At 48.5% G+C, this 7,784-nt stretch overlaps 1 long non-coding RNA gene across 1 annotated transcript; it reads left to right on the forward strand.

Moving 5' to 3' along the window:
- The first annotated feature begins 756 nt into the window (after positions 1-756).
- Positions 757-3,445, forward strand: LOC118705856. Its single transcript, XR_004983835.2, has 2 exons — positions 757-1,286; positions 3,228-3,445. It is a non-coding gene; the product is annotated as an uncharacterized LOC118705856 (long non-coding RNA).
- Positions 3,446-7,784: the final 4,339 nt, after the last annotated feature.

The raw sequence follows: 7,784 nt of genomic DNA on the forward strand, positions 1-7,784 counted from the left end.
AGATCCTTTCCTGGGACCTGCTTGGGACAGTGCCCTTGACCAGAATTGAATCTGGGACCCTTCAGTCCACAGGCCGAAGCTCTATCCACTGAGCCAAACTGGCCGAGGGCCACCCAGCTACCCTCTTAAAACCTGTGTTTAATTATGTGTGAGTTATAGCTCAGAAAAAAAGCAAGGAAGATGAAGGAATGAAGAAGAGAGAGGAAATGAAGGCGAGAAGAGATGAAGTAAGGAATGAAGAGAGGGAGGGAAGTAAGTAAGAGAAATGAACATGATCCGGGTGGGCATGTGCTGTCCTCTGCATCTTAAAAGTTGGGAACCTCCATGCTGGCCCACGTGCTCAGTGCCCCGGAGCCGGAGTGTGACCCCAGCAGAGGCTGAACCCACGTGTGATCGATGCCTTCGTATTTCCACCGATTAGCTCAGAGTCTCCTCGTCCTAGAAAGGTGACCCGAGACTGGCCTTCCGCCCTCAACTGACTCTTCCTCCGGAGAAGGAGGCCCATCTCATCCCCCCCGACCTCCGGTGGGCATGGGCCGAGCGGGCCGGAGAGGGTAGAGGTCCGCCCGGTCATTTTATTTACTTATTTATTTAAATACATTTTATTTTTTTTACAGATAGGGAGAGAAATAGAGAGTTTAAAACATCGATGAGAGATAATCATCAATCAGCCGCCTCTTGCACAACCCCCCCCCCCCCACCGGGGATGTGCCCGCAACCAAGGTACATGCCCTTGACCAGAATCGAACCCGGGACCTTTCAGCCCACAGGCCGATGCTCTATCCACTGAGCCACACCGGTTTCAGCTCGCCCGTTCACTTTAGACTCCCCCCGGGGCTGAGCGCCGGCCGCAGGCACATTTATAAGCGGAATCATAACCGGAAGTCCGGTCACAGCCGGCCTTCGGACGTGCTCTCCGACCACGCGGGCCGCGCGCGGCGCTGCTCCCGCGGAGGGAACCTGAGGGGCTGGACGGGAGCCCGGCCGCGGCAGCGCTGCTCCCCGAAAACCCCGCGCTCCGGAGGCCCCGGGAGAAGCTGGCAACCTCCCGGGCCACGTCCGGGAAAACAGGTGCGGGGCCCGCCCCTTCCGACCGCGCCCGCCCACCTGCGCGCGCAGCCCCACCCCCTGCGCCGCGCGGCGCCCGCGGCGAGGGCCCCTGGGATTTATAGGGGGTTATTTTGGTCCCGCGCCGTGATTGGCCGACCGCAAGTGACGACACGCTCGCGCGCCGCGGGGCGGGGCCACATCCGGGGGGCGGAGGAACGCTTCCGGCGGCCGCGCTGGTGAGTGGCGCTGCGGCCTAGGAGGCCGAGACCCGAGGCCCCCGCCGGTCCTAGGGCTGCCGTGGGCCCTGCGTGCCCGCTCTCCAGCCTGCCGCTGGGTCATGTCTCCTGAAGAGCCTGGGTGGGCCGGGGAGGGTGGCTGAGAACCGAACACCTGTGGTTCTGGGAGGCGGTTGCTGGGGGTGTGACTCTTCTCACGAGCCCCGTGGCGGAAACGCGGCCTCGCCCGATGCCAGCCCGGAGCTGCACTTCCGGCCCCGGGGGCGCGGTCAGCTCCGTGCGCAGACCGGTCTCTCTGCCCCCTGACCTCGCCCGGAGCTGAGGAGCTGTGTAGCCTTCCTGTTTCTGCTGCAGACAGCTGCCAGGCCTCCCTCTTCCTCCAGTGCGGCTCTCCTCCCTCCTCCGAAGCGGAGAACAAAGCCCTGTAGACATCCCAGAGGGATCCCCTTTCCACCGCCATCCCACGCGGCGCGGTGCCAGGCCCGCTTCCCCGCGTGCTGGCCGTCCATCGCAGGCGGGCGGCGTTACCGCGGAGTCTCAGGGTTCTTCAGTTTCTTTTGGTGGCAAACTGGTTTTGAGCTTCTTTGGTGAAAGTGACTGAATAAGTACCAAGTGTGATTTCGAAATACCGGGAATCTTGGTCAGACTTAAACAGATAAGCAAAAAAAAAAAGGACCCTTAAATCCATCGCTCCCAATCGAATGATAGTTTAGCTCGAAAGGAATTTTGTTAGAGTTCTGTTTCCTCCTCAGCATCACAAATATTACCTATGGTTGCAGAGCCCTTCACGAAGGCCTAGATTTTCTGAGCTCACAGCCTTGAAGGGCATTTGCAGTTGTATGTAGAAAGAACATGACTTAGTCTCTGTTGAACATGAACAACGTCAGTAAGAATCGCCATTTATTAAGTGTTTTTAATGTGCCAAGCATTGTAAATGCTTAGGTGTTTCATTTAGTCCTTACAAAATCTGTGATACTACCCTGTTTCCCCGAAAATAAGACAGTGTCTTATATTAGTTTTTGCTCCCAAAGATGTGCTAGGTCTTATTTTCAGGGGATGTCTTATTTTTCCATGAAGAATACGGTACACATTTGTTAAATGAAAATAAAGGAAATTTATTACCTGTATAAGGTACGGTAGTACGGTAGTTGTCAACACAAACCAGACAAACTGTGAATCCTATAGTATCAAGAATTTACTCATTTATTCAATGACAATCATGTCATCATCTTCTGGAACATCATCATAACAATCCAATTCCTGAATTTCCTGGTGAATTTCTTGTGACTCCATTTCTTTCAGAATCAGTGGACCAAATCTCATGTTTAGCCTGGGGGGGGGGGGGCTTATTTTCGGGGGATGCCTTATATTTCACTCAGAAGGAAACCTGTAAATAGATCTTATTTTCGGAGGATGTCTTATTTTCGGGGAAACATAGTATTATTATGCCCATTTTACAGAAAAGGACATTAAGGCTCAAAGAGATGGAATAACTTTTTGTTTGTATGAGGCAATGTCAGGATTCATAATCCAAGATTGTCTGACTCTGACATTTGTGCCCTTAACTACTAAGCTATGTAGAGTTTCTTTTCTGCAGTCTTACGTAAGTGGAAATTCAGCCTTAGACTGGAACAAAAGGAGGAGAGATCAGTCAATAAGTGTTATATATCTCCAGCAGCTGGCTTTAAAAAAGAGGATTGCTACTAAGGGAAAGTAATGGTGCCAGGGTCTTAACAGTCTCCACTTGCCCCGAACAACAGGCCATATTAAGCCTGCAGGACAAAGCCTCTGGAGAGATTTTTGATTCTGCTGTGCTCGTTGGTATGGAAACTGGACTGTGTACAAAGTGGCCTCGCATAATCCCCTTGGTTGGTTAGGAACCAGGAAGCAAACTGGCCCTAAGAATGGCTTTCGAACATTTTTCTACCCTTTGCCGCAGAGAGCTACCAGAACTATTTGATGACGGTTCCAAATCCATGAATGTAGACACTGCAGCGGGGCTGGCCGGAGCCAGGCAGGCCTCGGTGCAGTCTGCATTGAATGCTGTGAGAGTCAAAACTCTCCTGAACCTCATTTTCTTTATTGTAACCTACTTTGCTGTAAGGATTACGTGAGATTCATGAAGTTCCTGGATTAGTTTGTGTTGTTTATAAATATTTGAAAATGTTAGTTCTCCTTTTTTGCCCCTTCTCCTGAATGTTTAAGGAAAGTACTAGCTGTGATGACTGTACCTTTATTGTTCCTTTTATAGTGCCACGTACTGTACTGAATTTCACTAAGATAGTAATTTACATTAAGATGGTTTATTACCATTTATAACTTGAAATGTCCTTATTGACACTTCAGCAACATCGTTTCCAAATACCAGCTTCAGCTTTGGTTGTGTCTGTCATGCATTTAACAAATAGGTACTGAAAATATATTAGGTATAGTACATGGGCTATTCTTTTTTTTTAATTTCTTTATTGGTTGTGGTATCACATAATTGTCCTCATCCCCCTGTTCCCATCCCAAACCCCTCCCCACGTATGCCCCCACCCTTCTGTTGTCCGTGACCACTGGTGAGGCTTTATGCGTGTATAGGCTATTTAATAGAACTTTCTGAAGACATTTCAGCAAAATAGCCCAGTTCACAAGCAGGCATTAGAGAAATAAACTGTACTTTTAAGTAATAATAACGTTCTTTCTTACTGGTCCCAAGCTCTAACTCTCACCATAATTTAAAAAAAAAAAAAAAAGTTTTATTGATTTCAGAGAGAGGAAGGGAGAGGGGGAGAGAGAGAGAAACATCAATGATGGGAATCATTGATTAGCTGCCTCCTGAACACCTCTCACTGGGGATCAAGCCCAAAATCCAGGCATGTGCCCTGACAGAGAATTGAATCATGATCTGGTTCATAGGTCAACGCTCAGCCATTGAGCCACACCAATGGCTGAGCATTGACCTATAATTCTGGCCATAATTCTTAATGAAAATAATTTAGTCTAGCAAGACACACATTCCCAAATAAGGAAGACAAACACAAAATGCCAAGAATGGAAGTAACATAAAAAATTAAACATGTTTCTTTTAAAATATAATTTAGGATACGTTTTTCCCTTTAAAAGTCTCTAATTTTAGCCGAAGCCGGTTTGGCTCAGTGGTAGAGCGTCGGTCTGCGGACTGAAAGGTCCCAGGTTCGATTCCGGTCAGGGGCATGTACCTTGGTTGCAGGCACATCCCCGGTAGGGGGTGTGCAAGAGGCAGCTGGTCGATGTTTCTCTCTCATCGATGTTTCTAGCTCTATCTCTCTCCCTTTCTCTCTGTTAAAAATCAATAAAATACAGTTTTTAAAAAAGTCTCTAATTTTATTAATCTTGCATAATCAGTTAAGTTTGTGTTCATCTCTGTTAGTCAATTAAAGGGAGACCTGTAAGTCCTCTTTTCCAGTATAAAGTTATAAAATGTGCCATGTGTGTGCTGCACATTGTAGCAGCTATACAGTGAATATTATTACAAAAATGAAAACTGCAAGAAATGAACCTTTCTTCCACTGGCCTGGAGCTGCCTCCTTTGGGAAGCCAGAGTGAGGCCAACACAGGGAGAAGCAGAGAGATGTGAGAGCGAGTGGCATACTTAAGCCCCTAGATCCAGCTTTACCTGAAGCCGATAAGTTGAATTTTTCACCTTTTTAAGTCAGCAGATTTCCTGTCCATTTAAGCCTCTTGGGATTGTGTCTTTTGTCTTTTGCAACTTAAGAGGTCCTGCTACTCTGGCCTTGAACCACCCCTGCATTCCTGTCTGCCTTGCTTTAGACACAGGGAACTGCCATCCCCCCAAACACCCAATGTGCCCTGTGACTTCTGCTGGGCTCTGCCAGGGAGGGACTCACTTTTTCCCTTTGGCACTTGCTCGACCCTCAAAAGTTCAGTTGGAATGCCAGTTCCTCCATAAAACCTTCCCCAGCTCCTCTCAGGGAGAAGAGAAAAAAAAATGAAAACTTAGCAAGTCACTACATATCCAGACATATTTTAAGTAAAATGAGTTTCCAGAAACTTGCAAAATATTAAGTTTACCTAAATAGTTACAATTTAAGGGGAGCTATTTTTCCCTAATCCCAAAGTGAATAGTAAATAGATGAGGCTCTGCTGGCAACTGCCTGGGAGTTTATAATGGCTGGTTCAAGGCCCTAGCCCAGGGGTCCTCAAACTTTTTAAAGTGGGGGCCAGATCACGGTCCCTCAGAGAGCTGGAGGGCCGGACTATATGAACTAATTCCTACTGTAACACCTCGGCTGCGCTCACTGCCCAAAAAACCTGGCGGGCCGGATCAGACTCCTCTGCGGGCCGTAGTTTGAAGACGCCTGCTAGCCAGTGAGCCTGCCATTCAGAATGCCACCGTCACTAAAGGGGTGCATCTATATATATAAAAGGCTATAATAATATGCTAAGTGTCCCTCTGCCCTTCTGAATGGTTGCTGTGACGTACACAGACCACTAGGGGGCAGACGCTCAACGCAGGAGCTGCTGAGCTGCAATGACTTGGCAGTGGCGGTTCTCAGGTGACGTATCCCAAAACCAGAGAGGAGGGAGCAGCACGATTCCACTTGTGGCCATGGGTTATGTTGTTGCTGGGGCACTGTCAGCCCGAATCTGGTTCACTGCACACTTGCTTTTGTGATCCACACCCTGTAGGACAGCAACTTTGCAGAGTGCCCTCTTGCACTCTGACCCCCGGGGGGATGTCAGAGAGCCGGTTTTGGCCCGATCCTCGCAGGCCAGGTCCAGAGACTCCACCTGCCAGAGGGACCCCACTCACTTGACAGACGCCTTTTGAGCCACAGCGCCACCCAGGTGCGGCCGGCCAGGGAGGGATCGCAGGAGGTTGGCTCCAGGGCATGTTTGGCCCAGCTCGTCCAGTCCCACCCCACTGACCACCTAATGAATTTCCTTACAATGTGCACGGATCCGTCACCGGTTCCACCATAAACACCCTCGGCAAGACGAAGGCTGGGTGTTTGTGCCAAAAGAAATGCACACGTGGAAGGAACACCTGACAGTCACTTCAGAGGTGCGTCTGAGCAGAGGGAGGCCCTAGATAACTGATTCTTCAAAGACTGCCACTCCGAGGCCTCCGGAATGGGACACGGAGGTTCCCTGCCTTGGCTGTGCCTTGCATTACGGAATCTTAGTTATTTCCTTGACGGCGAAGCTAAGGGATCACATCACATTGGGTGGATCTGGGCAGGATGGTTCATGATAGTGGACTCTTTAGCAGGAATCCTAAAAATGTGGGAAATGCAACATAACCTCTTCTGTGGCTAAAACCAGCAATTGTTATGGACACACACTCAGTTTTTGGTTCCAAGGCTCACATCAAAGGACAGAGGTCAGTGGCTGACATATTGTGGTGGTGTTGTGGGACTCTTGGCTAAAGGGAGATAGAGAGCTAGGTATGTACATACTAAAATGTACGCATACATGACAGATAGGGCAGCTTCACTGGCTGCATGGGAAGCCTGGTAGGCCCTGGCCGGTGTGGCTCCGGTGTTTGGGTATCATCCTGTGCACTGAAAGGCTGGCGGTTCGATCCCCAGCAGGGGGCATGCAGGAGGCAACCAATGATGTTTCACTCTTTGGCATCAATGTTTCTCCTCCTCTTCCTCTGTTTCTTTTTCTTTTTTTTTAATGTATTTCATTGATTTTTTTACAGAAAGGAAAGGAGAAGGATAGAGAGCTAGAAACATCGATGTGAGAGAAACATCGACCAGCTGCCTCCTGCACACCCCCTACTGGGGATGTGTCCGCAACCAAGATACATGCCCTTGTCTGGAATCGAATCCAGGACCTTTCAGTCTGCAGGCCGACACTCAATCCCCTGAGCCAAACCGGTTTCAGCTCCTCTGTCTCTTAGTAAAATAAAAGTAAAAACCTGTTAGGAAGGAACTGGTTCACACAACTAGGAGTAGGTGGTCGAGCTGGGCAGACCTTAAACCTCTGGGGTTGTCCAGAGGATCCCCAGGCATTGTCCAAGGACTAGGAGCTTCTCAGCGGAGCCAGTGGCATTCATCCTAGACCGGCCAGATGACAGCTCCCTGGCCAGTGGAAGTGTTCCTATCAGAGGATTTATTCAGGAAGATATTTCAAACCCGGTATTCAGAACTGAAATTTCTGGTGGTAAGGTGAACAATCTTAAATTGAAAACAACCTCACTACAAGACACCTAAAAATGCTGGATAAAATATATCAAACTTCAAATACCTATAGGAACTCTGTAACCTCTCATAGGGGAACAGATTATTTTCATTTGGGGATTTTAGGAAATCCTACCTTATATCTTCAAACAGTTTGTCAGTGAAAAGTGAGAATTTTTTAAAAAGAATATACATATATTTTTATTACAATGAATATTCTAGAAATTCCAGTCTGCTCTAGGAAAGTACTTACAAAGATCAAAGCCAAGTTCGAACAGGAAATTCTCGGGAGTAATAGTTCCCTGTGGAAGGCATCTGGCAGTGT

Source organism: Pipistrellus kuhlii, unplaced genomic scaffold (genome assembly GCF_014108245.1).
Source record: "Pipistrellus kuhlii isolate mPipKuh1 unplaced genomic scaffold, mPipKuh1.p scaffold_m20_p_5, whole genome shotgun sequence".
Taxonomy (NCBI): Eukaryota; Metazoa; Chordata; class Mammalia; order Chiroptera; family Vespertilionidae; genus Pipistrellus; species Pipistrellus kuhlii.